Source organism: Marmota flaviventris, chromosome X (genome assembly GCF_047511675.1).
Source record: "Marmota flaviventris isolate mMarFla1 chromosome X, mMarFla1.hap1, whole genome shotgun sequence".
NCBI classification, from domain to species: domain Eukaryota; kingdom Metazoa; phylum Chordata; class Mammalia; order Rodentia; family Sciuridae; genus Marmota; species Marmota flaviventris.
The window spans coordinates 52,637,968-52,650,737 of NC_092518.1; the positions used below are offsets into that span (position 1 = coordinate 52,637,968).

The 12,770-nt window shown below is 38.8% G+C and overlaps 1 long non-coding RNA gene across 3 annotated transcripts in view; it reads left to right on the forward strand.

Annotated features, from left to right (window-relative positions):
- Positions 1-1,487: 1,487 nt before the first annotated feature.
- Positions 1,488-12,770, forward strand: part of LOC114081502 (uncharacterized) — a 44,973-nt gene continuing 33,690 nt past the window's right edge. Inside the window, exons 1-4 of one of the 3 annotated variants that reach the window (XR_003580812.2) lie at positions 1,488-1,639; positions 2,002-2,170; positions 3,049-3,177; positions 3,750-3,905. This is a non-coding gene — a long non-coding RNA (uncharacterized lncRNA). Of the gene's footprint in view, positions 1,640-1,730; positions 1,837-2,001; positions 2,171-3,048; positions 3,178-3,749; positions 3,906-12,770 lie in introns of those variants that run through there. The other 2 variants (XR_011705709.1, XR_011705710.1) reach the window with 2 other exon arrangements.

Consider the following 12,770-nt stretch of genomic DNA (forward strand, 5'->3'; position numbering starts at 1 on the left):
CCTTGTCCAGTCTTTGAGGAATTCCTCCTATTTATTAGTCTTCGCAAAGGGAGTTGTATCTGATTAGGTTGATGAGCCTCTGTGTCTGGTGTTTCTCAGATCATTTGGGAGGTCCAGGTGTCAAGGTGTTCCTGATTTAGTTTGATGAATTAGCATGAATAAGTGCCTTATGGTTGTGCCAGGCAAATGGTGGTTGTTTACTTGTACAAACAATAGTCATTCTACCTTGGCATTTGTGCTCAGATAAAGATTTGTGGTAAAATACTCCTTCATAAAAGGGTACTCAGGGTTAAGCAGAGCCTGAAAACTACTTTTCTATACATCATGGAGTAACTGGCAAGGTATAGATTGCTCTCCGAAGGGTGATTTTCTCAAAACTTATTACTTTGATTTATGCAAAAGGCAGACCAAGTTGCAGGTCTAATATAGAAGCACTCAGGGAACCTGGAGCAAAGTGTGGTCAAGGAGTCTTTGTGAGTAGACCTCATGATACATACTGTGTCCTGTCCACGTGGACATACAACCAGATATTGGCCAATTTTCTCATTTCAAAGCATTTTCTTATAGTTCTCCATTTTAAGAAAGGGGATAATAAAAAGATCCATGAGCATAAAGCTTTGTTTTTCTGTTTCATTATTTCACAACCTATTTTCAACAAGTCTTACTCCCTTGCCAGTACCCCAAACTAGTAATAAATTGAGTGTTAAGGCATGCCCCTAAGAGCTGTGACTCTCTAAGTAGAATGTGTCTCAAGAAACACCTGGAGATCTGGGCAAGAATTCCAACTTCGAATGTAAATAATACTCAATGGTTATGCTACCAGATTGTGAAAGGCAATATCTACACAGAAGTAGGATTGGTACTTTTTGCTGAAGGGTGTTGGGGCGAAATTTCCCTTCTTATTCATATTTTCTGAGTGCTGAATGAACACTTGTACATTCAGCATGAGATTCACTTAATGAATAACAAAACGAATTAAAATAAGCCTTGAAGGAGACTTGGCGTTTGATTTAAAAAAAAAAAATTGCAAATGCGACAAAGTACAAGCAGGTTTGTAATTAAAGATACTTAAAAGTGAGTTAAAAGTGGGAATGAGAAATCTGTGATCAAAAACTGGGCCTCTTTAAATAGGGAACTTTGTGCAAAGAATCCCTTTTTTTTGAAACACGAAGGGCGGGGTAGGAGCGGAGCGGCGCTCGTCAGTGGTCTTTTACTGCCACCTAACGGTCAATGTTTAACTGAACGACGACAAAAGTCCGTGATTACGTACCCTTTCCACACGATTTCTGCTCTTTAGAACCAAAGTAACCCAATGAAGTACTGGGGCAAGATAAATGGTAAGGATCAAGCAATTGCGGTCTGACCAGGTGCCCCTTCACATAACCAGTAGGGGTTCCCGGAAGTCCATTTGCTATTGAGGGCGCGCTCTCCTAAAGTCCGACCCGGAAGCCATAATAACAGCGGCAGGAAGTTCCGGCTGTTCAAAGGCAGCGGTTCCGGCCTCAGGAGGGCCCAGGCTGCTGGGCAGTGTGGATGTGTTTTATTAGTGTTGTGCGGTATTCGGCGTGGTCCTTAGAACTCGCCGCCTGAGCTTATTTCGTGAACGGCTTCTTCTGTTCCTCGGGGTACCGGACTTACTGTGAGGAATGAGAGCGAGCGGGGCCGGAGATGGGGGGTGTAGGACCTTAGACCTAGGCCCGGAGGGTCATATTGAGGAGTAGTGCAGTGATGGACGCTTTCGTTCTAGTTGAGCATGCGCATTAGCTCTCTAGGGATAATAAAAAGGGGTGACATGACAAAGAAATGTGGTGAATGTATCTCCGTTTAGACTAAGTGGTAAGATTGGACTTCCAGAAATGATTGTTGAAGATTTTAGGAATGATCCAGCCTGGCTTTGATGAGTGGAAAGGCTTTTTCTGTTTTCCTTTTTGTTTGTTTTGTGTTTTACCAACAGAAACTTACCACAAAATATAGATATGCTTGTTGCTTTATTCTCTCCAGGTGCTCCTAGCTTCACCCAGTTTCCCGATGGTGCTTTGAGCTGAGCAACTTTCCTCCACTGGGCCCTTACCCCCGATATGCTGCCTCACCTGAGGTTCAGAGCAATGGATTTGGCTGTTTATGGACTGCGATCTCTTAAAACATGATCGCTGTATAAACTTTTCCTGCTGTAAGTTGTTTTTGTTGGGTATTTTGGTCACAGTCACACAAAAGCTAACTAATACTCTTCCCTTCTGGACTCCTTTCCCTATGAGCCCTGGGATTTTCTCCTTCCATATTAAGTTAGTATGGAACTTTGCTTGGCTGTCATAGGAGAAGTAGTGTGTCACATATTCCCCAATGGTATTAGGGGAAAGCCAGTGGAATTTTAATTCTGTATGAGTTTGGAATGGGCCCACCATATAGTACATCTTCACCTATTAGGTAGTAAACAGACATGAGTAATAGGAAAAAGGAGGGGAATACTGTACCCCCCACCCCCACCCCCATATGCTGTCTTTGGGGAAAAAAAAAAAGCAATTTACCTAACCTAGCTTATTGGCTTTAATCAGTAGGCTATGCTGCATTTCTCACCCAGTAACATGCAGAGCTATTGTCAGGGCCTCCCTGCCAATAAGAACAACACAAGTTACTGTAAAGCTGGGACTTTACAGCTATACACCGATCAAAGATTCCAGGACTCAGGAAGACAGGATAATTAAAAGCAAAGACCACCAACTGTAAAATAGCAGTAGGGAATTAACCTAATGTGATCGTATTGTCAGTTGCAAATTGAGAGGTGGTTCCTGGGGGTACACTTTAGAAACTTCCCTAAGGCCCCCAATAAAACTAGGAAAGTGGCATGTAATCAGTATCTTCTTTGAGAGAACCCACTTTTACCTTTGAGAGTGTCTGTTTTTTTTCCCTTCTAATGATCTTTGGTATACTTTTATTATGCGTTATGTAACGCCTGAAAGTTTTTTATGCAATAGCACCAGAGCCAAAATTACAACACAGTTTCCTTTACCATTTTGGTGCTGTGACTGAGATTGATATTTACTTTTCTAGATCTTTATTGTAGGCCTTAGATTCGTGGTGACTAGAAGGATATTTTAAGACAACTGAAAGTCTCTGGCTGGAGATACTCTGCTGGGACTGAAACTCTTGATTGAGACTCAGATCCTCCAGACCCTAGAGGTAAGAAACTGAGGCTTTCTTTTCAGTCTTTTTGGCAGATAGGTCTTGCCCACTGACAATTGAAAGTCTCCTGGCTAGGGCAATACTGTAATGGAATCTGAAGTTCAATGACTACAGGATTTTTGAACCCCAGAGACCATTAGGGGAAAAAGACCTCTTTCCCTTCCTCATACCCTTTTCATCTTGAGATGGGTGTTTGAGAATAAAGGGAGAAATGCTGAATTTAAAAGGAAGTACCCTTGACCCTTCCTTTGTATCATAAAGGCAGTGGGCAGGTGCAGGGAAAACTGGCGTGAAATTATGTAACTCCATCCTAGCTCTACCTCTAGTTCAGTCCCTAGCATCTGTCCCTCTATTAATATTAATTCCCTACACCAACGGGTTGCTGTCTCTCCCATTGGAGATAGCCAGCATTCTCACTTGAATGTGTATTCCTTGCTTTACTCCAAAGGTAGCATTATCTTGAGATTGTCCCCATTCTCCATTGAATATATATCTACTTTCCTAAATAATTCTGTATCTATGCCTTGGACTGGTGTGTGCTGAAATTTTTTTCTGTCTCATATGCCAAGAACCTCGGTGGTCCTGAGTCAGGTTACCCCTTCTCTCTGGGAACCCTTCTTCAGAGACATCCCCTCTTCTGCGATAACCTCTATCTCTGGACCAACCAAACGTTGTGGGACCTCACTCAAGTCTCAAATCAGTGGGAACTTGAATTCACATTTAAGGTAAGAAGACAACTTTCCATGCCTTTCTGTCAAAACGCACATTTTAAGCTCTGCCTCTTATATTCAAAAGGCAAGTTTCTTAGCTCTTCTGTTACTTTTTTTTTTTCTTCAAATTTGTGTTCTAGTTAGCTTTTTCATTGCTGTGAACAAAAGTCCTGACAAGAACAATTTTAGAGGAGGGAAAAGTTTATTTGGGGTTCAAGGTTTCAGAGGTCTCAGTCCATTCATGGCTAAATTCATTGAATCCATTGTGCTGGCCCCAAGGTGAGATAGAACAGCATGGTGGAAAGGTGTGGCAGAGGAAAGCAGCCTAGGCCCTAGCCACCTGTAAACAGCACTTCTCTCACCAGGAACAAAATGTGTACCCTAAAGGCATGCCCTCAGTAACCTACCTCCTCCACTGACACCTTATGTATCTATAGACACCACCCAGTTAATCAATTTAAATGGATTAATGCACTAATTAGGTTAAGGTTCTCCTCACCCAATCATTTCACCTCTAAACTTTCTTGTATTATCTCACACATGAGCTTTTGGGGGACATTAATTACACATGGTTTTCATACTTTCCTTTGGTTCATTAAACATGGTTTCCCTTAGTTCTTTTTTTTTTTTTGAGTATTGGGGATTGGGGATTTAACCCAGAGGGCTTTGTCACTGAGCTACATCCCCAGCTCTTTTTATGTTTTATTTTGAGACAGGTTTACTAAGTTGCACAGGACCTCACTAAGTTGCTGAGGCTGACTTTGAACTCGCAATCCCCCTGCCTTAGTCTCCCGAGTCTCTGGGATTGCGGGCACGTACCACTGCACCTGGTTTACCTAAGCTCTTTGAACTGATCAAGTTTGATAGTATATAGGCTTTGAAGAATTAGTCCATTTCTTTTAAATTATCAAATTTTGAATGTATAATTATTCACAAAATAATTCTCTTTGAAAGCCAGGCACGGTGGCACACACCTGTAATCCTAGTGGCTTGGGAGGCTGAGGCAGGAGGATCGTGAGTTCAAAGCCAGCCTCAGCAACTGTGAGGCGCTAAGCAACTCAGTGAGATCCTGTCTCTAAATAAAATACAAAATAGGGCTTGGATGTGGCTCAGTGGTAGAGTGCCCCTGAGTTCAATCCCTGGTACCGCCTCCGCCCCCCGAAAAAAAGAATATATGTTATAGATGAGAGAGCATGGCTGGTAGCTGCAGTAGCCACTGAGGCAAGGGGAGAAGCATAGGCAGAGAATTTATAAACATTTTTTTTTTTTTTAACTTCGGGGAACTCGTGGATTAGAGAGAGAGGCTGATTTTTCATACACACAAACATATATATTTTTAGTTGTAGACGGATACAATACCTTAAATATAATAAATTAAATAAATAAAATTATGTGGTACTGAGGATCCAACCCAGTGCCTCACACATGCTAGGCAAGTGCTCTACCACTGAGGTATAACCTCAGCCCGGGAGGCTGATTTTAATGAACACAGAGTCAGTAGGGAAACGAGTTGAATGAAACCAACCCAAAATTGCTCAGATTCCTGGAGCAGGGATTTTGAACTGAGATTCCTGGCAGGTGCAGCCTGGGAACTATCTGTAAACACTGGGGCAGCCAGCAGAGACAAATCAGGATGATTGATGTAAAGGAAGTTGCCAGCATTTTACCACCTGCAGAGTGTGCCTGATTCAGAGTGACTGAAATAGCCACAAAACATTATACAAGCTCCAAATACAAAGAGGAGAACACTAAATCTTTGTGGCAGGCACCCCATAAGAGCTATCGGGAATCCACCTTATAGCAGTCACCCAGGAGTGTTTGCATTCTAGGGCATATATGCGTTAACTCACATTCACAGTGGCCAAGGTAAAACCTGTGGAAAGTTAGTCCCTATACCAGAAAAGTGGATTTTACCAGAGGCCTCAGTGATCTAGACATCCAGCAGAGTCTGGCATTTCTCCAGTAATAGGGGGTGTGAACCAAATCCCAAATATCTACCAACAGAGTTCCAAAATTCACCCAACATTAAACCCCAAATACTGGAACGTCATATTTAGAACTCTGCTTTACCCCCACTATGGTATTACACAATCCACCAATATTACATAGTCTATCCTATTCTGTACTGGGAGATTGGAAGCTGAGAGCTACTACACTTGGCTAGCAGCTAGGTGAGGAACACAAAGACGTGTGATTTAATAACCCCCAGCTCTTGATCCAACGGTTACAAAGCCAAAAACAAACATAGAGAATGAAAATCCATTCCTGCCAATAATTTTGACCACCAAAACAGAAACAGGCCCTTTATTTCTTACCAAGATATTTCTGTTTTTTCTTTTATCTTTCTTTCTTATCTATATTCACATTTTTAAATTTTTAATTCTCTTTTTAAATTTTAACCTAAAATTTTTCAAGCATGATTTCATCAGTGTATTATTTTTTACTTTTTTTGATCATACATGATTTTTTGTATGTGTATATGTGTGTTCTCACTGAAAAATAGTGAGAAAATAGGCTTGAAAAAATAAGTATACATTCATATAATTTTTACCTTCACATTAATAGCATTTGCATATAATTTAGTCTTATTTGAATCAGTGGGGTATAATTATATGAGAATTTGAGTTGTTTTGATCTTACATTTGTAGGTTCATACCTTGGTTCCTGTCCCTCCTATCTCCCGTTTTTTACTTTTTTCTCTAATAGGCACATTTTCTTGTTCCTTCTTGCTTTCTTTCCTTCATTCTTTAGTTGTAGTTAATTTTTATCCCTCTTTACAGTTGACATCTGGTATCGCCTGCCTCTCCTAAGAACAATTTCTTAAGTATCTCAAACTTTCTTTCATCTTCCTGATTTTCTCTTACTTAAAAAGTAGAAATCACTGGGTGTGGTGGTGTACCCCTGTAATCCCAGCAGCTCAGGAGGCTGAGGCGGCTGAGGCGGCTGAGGCAGCTGAGGCAGCTGGATCACCAGTTCAAAGCCAGTCTTAGCAACTTAGTGAGGCCCTAAGTAGGGCTGGGGATATAGTTCAGTTGGTAGAGTGCTTGCCTTGCATGCATAAGGCCCTGGGTTCAATCCCCAGCACCACAAAAAAAAAAAAAAAAAAAAAAGGCCCTAAGCAACTCAATGAGACCCTGCCTCTAAATAAAGTACAAAATAGGGCGGGGATGTGTCTCAGTGGTCAAGTGCCCCTGAGTTCAACCCCTTATACCAAAAAAAGAGCCGAAATCCCACTAAATAACAGAATTATGCAGTTTATATATTTCCTACTCCATTTCTGTTGTGATTATAAATACAGTGGATGACATAGTAGACACCTACTGTTAAATGTCCAGTCTAATTCACAGTTATTTATAGTTGGTACTGATGTTAAATGCTAATCCCATCATTCCTATATAGATGGCAATTAGTGTTATAGATTTCAAAGTAGACACTGAATATTTATATTAGCACTGTACATCTGTTGCTGACATTAGGGCTGTCCCTGGCTCCCCCTTTCCCCTAAAAGGGGCTGGAAAATGATTGGGACACTTTGAGATCACAGAGTAGTGATCCTGATGCCGAGAAATCCTCACAACTCAGCCAAGCAAAAGTGAATCTCACCCCACACATGATCTAGACCCACCTGAGCCCTGACATTACTTCAACTCATAGAATTGGGGAGATAAAACTCCCAAACCAATAACCAGAGGGTGACTCATGTTCCACCCCTTTACATCTACTCATATATCAAAAATTGAAAGAGATCCCAGAAGAGACAGTAACTACACACAAAAGGACATACATACAAAAGAGAAAGGTGAATCCATTTCAATTGATGCACAAGTTCAGGACTTTTGAAAACATGAGAAAACAGGCAAACAAATTTCACCCCACTCCCAAATTTATAATCCCCTAACAAAGGATCCCAGATATGAAAGGGATAAAATTCCAGAGAAAGGTTATTTAAAAACAGATTTTTTGTTGTTGTTGTTGGTACCAGGGATTGATCCCAGTGATCCCTGGATACAACCCTAGCCCTTTTTTACTTTTCATCTTGAGACATGGTCTTAATAAATTGCTTAGGGCTTTGCGAAGTTGCTGAGTCTGGCTTTGAACTTGTGTCCATCCTGCCTGAGTTTCCTGAGCCAATTGGATTATAGGCATGCTCCATTGTGCCCAGTAAAAACTGATTATTAAAATGTTCAGTGAAATTTGGCTGGGGCTGGGGCTCAGTGGTAGAGCGCTCGCGCAGCAAGGCGCTAGGTTCGATCCCCCACACCATATAAAAAGAAAACAAAAATAAAATTAACGTTAAAAAAAACTTAAAAAACGTTTAGTGAAATAAAAGAAGAGCTAATGAATTAATTAAGAAAGCAATGCAGGAAATGAAAGACCATTTCAGTAAAGAAATAGAAATATTAAAGACAAACCAATCAGAATTCCTGGAAATGAAAAACACAGTCAAATTAAAAACTTGTAATCATCACCAACAGATTACACTGCATAGAATATAGAACCTCAGGCCTTGAAGACAGGGTACATGAAGTTGAACACATAGTATGCAGTAAAGGGAAAAATTAATAGAAATTGACCAAAATATACAAGAATTTTGTGATAATATCAAGAGACCCAACTTGAGAATAATTGGGATATAAGCTAAAATCATTAACAACATCAAGAACATTTTCAATGATAGAGTAAAAGAAAACTTTTCCAGTATCAGAAATGAGATAGACATCAATGTACTGGAGGTATACAGGATCCTAAATGGACCAAATCAGACGAGAAGCTCTTCAAGACACATCATAATCAAAATGCCAAACATAGAAAGTTAGGAAAAACTATTAAAAGGGACAGGAGAGAAATATCAGGTCACATTTAAAAGAAACCAATAAATCTCTCTTCTGACTTCCCAATTCAGATGCTAAAATGAATGAGAGCCTGGAATGAGATATTGCAAGCTCTAAAAGAAAATAATTGCCAACTAAGATTGCTGTGCTCATCAAAGCTTTCTTTCAAATTTGAGGGGGATATAAAAACTTCCCATGACAACGATAAGCTGAAATTTCAAATTTATGACCACCAAGCTAGCAGTATAAAGAATACTTAAATATAAACAGCTCACAGGGCTGGGGATATAGCTCAGTTGGTAGAGCACTTGCCTTGCATGTACAAGGCTATGAGTTCAATCCCCAGCACCACAAAAGAGGAAAAAAAAAAAAAAAACTGCACACAGAGGAACCCAAAAACAAATCTTAAAGTTCCCAAAGAAGATCAGTAGAAGAGTAATCATCTCAATGAGAATCAAGACAATTAAATATAGCAAAGAATCAGAATGGCAGAAAGCCACTAACATCCAGACTAACACTGAATGTAAATGGTCTCAACTCCCCAATTAAAAGACATAGATTAGCAGAATGGATCAAAAACAAGATCCAACTATATTGCAAGAGACTCGTTTCTTTTTTTTCCTTTATATATATATATATATATATATATATGTGTGTGTGTGTGTGTGTGTGTATTTGTTGTTGTTGATGGACTTTTATTTATATGTGATGCTGAGAATCAAACCCAGTGCTTCACACATGCTAGGCAAGTGCTCTACTATTGAGCTACAACCTCAGCCAAGAGACTCATTTCATAGGCAAAGACACAGACTGAAGGTAAACGGATGGAAAAAAATATTCTATACAAATGGAGTCTGCAAACATGCAGGCACCTGAAAACCAGATATTCTCATATCTGACAAAGCAGATATCAAGCAAAAATTATTTGGAAGGCACAAAGAAGGCCACTACATCCTGGTAAATGGAAAATTCCAACAAGAAGATGTAATGAGAGCTGGGGTTGTGGCTCAGCAGTAGAGTGCTTGCCTAGCACGTGCGAGGTGCTGATTTCAATCCTCAGCACCACATACAAATAAATAAAATAAAGGTATAAAATTAGTTTTTAGGGCTGGGGTTGTAGCTCAGTGGTAGAGTGCTTGCCTAGCATGTGCAAGGCACTGGGTTCGATTCTCAGCACCACATATAAATAAATGAACAAAATAAAGATCCATCAACATTAAAAAAAATTAGTTTTTTAAAAAAGAAGATAAAATGATAGTAAATATATATGCCCTAAATGTCAGCACTCCCAATATATATAAAAAATACTCCTTGGCATTAAATCGGAAATAGACCCCAATACAATACTGTGTTGTGATTTCAACACACCCTTATCACCAGTAGACAGGTTATCAAAACAAAATCAATAAAGATATTTCCAACCTAAGTAATACTATAAATCAAATGGACCTTGTTTTCGCTTTTTCACTGCTGTGAGTAAATGACCTGACCAGAACAATCATAGAGGAGGAGGAATTTATTTGAGGGCTCACAGTTTCAGAGATCTTGGTCCATAGATGGCCAGCTCCATTCCTCAGGGCTCGAGGTGAGGCTGAACTTTATGGTGGGAGAGTGTGGCAGAGGTAAGTAGCTCACATCACGGTGATCTGGAAGCAGAGAGAGAGATAGCACTCTCCAAATACAAATCTATATTCCAGAGCCACGCCCTAATTCCCACCTCCTCCAGCCATACCTTACCACTTCAATTACCACTCAGTTAATCCCTATCAAGAGATTAATGCACTCTCACAACTCAATCATTTTTCCTCTGAACTGTTTTTCATTGTCTCATAATGAGCTTTTTGGGGACACCACACATACAAACCATAACAGACCTAATACACATTTATAGAATATTTAACCCTCAAACAGCTAAATTTACCTTCTCAGCAGCTCATGGAACCTTTTCCAAAAAAGACTATATTCTAGGTAGAAATGTAAGTTATAGCAAATACAAAAGAGTCTATATAATCCTGTTCATCTTACTGAATTTTAATGGAATAAACTAGGAATGAATAGCAAGAAAAATAATAGAAACTACATAAACATGTGGAGATTAAATAATACTCTTTTAAATGAAGACTGGATTAAAGAAATGAGAGAAGAAATTCTGAGAATCAAATGAGAACATAGATACAACATATCAAAATCTCTGGGATGGTAGGAAAGCAGTTCTAAGAGGAAAGTTCATATTATTGAATGCCTACATTAAAAGAACATATATACCAAATAAATAAGCTTATATTCTACTTCAAGGCCCTAGAAAAGCAGGAATAAATGAATTCCAAACTCAGAAAATGCAGGAAATAATTTAGATCAGAGCTAAAATTAATGAAATTGAGAATAAAAAACATTATTGTTTCAGGATCAATGAAACAAGATTTAGTTCTTTGAAAAGACAAATAAGATTGATATACCTTTAGCCAAACTAACTAAAAGTAATAGAGACCCAAATTAACAGAATTAGAGTTGAAAAAGGAGATATAAGCACAGACACTTCTGAAATCCAGAGGTTCATTAGAAGCTATTTTGAAAAATTATACTCCAGTAAAATGGAAGATATTGACAAATTTCTAGTCATATATGACCTGCCTAAATTGAACCAGGAAGATATAGAAAACATAAACTAATATCAAGTAATTAAATTGAAACAGCACTTAAAAGTCTTCCAACAAAGAAAAGCCAAGAACACATGGACTCTCAGCTGAGTTCTACTAGACTGTTAAAAAATAACTAATTGCAATCTTCTTCAAAGTATTCCATGAAATTAAAAGTGAAGAAAGACTTCCAAATATATTCCATGAAGCTAATATAACCATGATACCAAAAGCAGACAAAGACACATCAAGGAAAGAAAACAATAGAACAATATCCCTGATGAACATAGATGTAAAAATCCTTAATAAAATAGTAGCAAACCACATTAAAAAATTAAGATAATACACCACGATCAAGTGGGTTTCATTTCATGTATGCAAGGTTGGTTTAACATTCAAATCAATAAGTGTATTTCACTATACAAATAGAATTAAGAACAAGAATCAAGTGATCCTCTCAATAGATGCAGAAAAGGACTTTGATAAAATGCAGCACTCATTTATGTTAAATATACCAGCAAAGTCACCAATACAAGGAACTTACTTCAACATTGTAAAGGCTATATATGACAAACTCAAAGCCAACATTATACTGAACAGAGAAAAAGTGAATGCATTTCCTCTAAAAACAGGAACAAGAAAAGCACTCCTTGGCATTAAATCTGAAATAGACCCCAATATAATACTGGGTGATTTCAACACACTCTTTTTTTTTTTTTTAATATTTATTTATTTATTTTTTTAGTTTTCGGCGGACACAACATCTTTGTTTGTATGTGGTGCTGAGGGTCGAACCCGGGCCGCACGCATGCCAGGCGAGCGAGCTACCACTTGAGCCACATCCCCAGCCCCTCAACACACTCTTATCACCAATAGACAGGCCATCAAAACAAAATCAATAGATATTTTATGGAGATCCCTTAAAAAAAAAAAAAAAAAACTAGGAATGGAAACCAGTGTATAATCCACTTGTCCCACTCCATGTTCTTTTTCCAAAAGAACTAATAAAAAGCATACTAAAGTGGTACAGCCACCTCAATGTTTATAGCAGCACAGTTCACAATTGCCAAAGTATGGAATCATCCCAGATGCCCCTCAGTAGATGAATGGATTAAGAAATTGTGGCATGTATGTACAATGGAGTTTTACTTAGCCAATTAAAATAATGAAATTACGACATTTGCTGGTAAATGAATGAAAATGGAAAACATCCTACTAAGTGGAATAAGTGAATCAGAAAATCAAAGGTCAAATATTTCGTCTTATATGTGGAAGCTAGAGCAAAATAAAGGAAAGTTGGAGGGCAGGATCAGGTATCAACGATATAGGGAAGATCAGTAAAGTATAAGAAGGAGATGGAGAGGGAAAGGAGGGGATGGGAAAGTGGAGAAAACACAAAATGGATTTTAAAA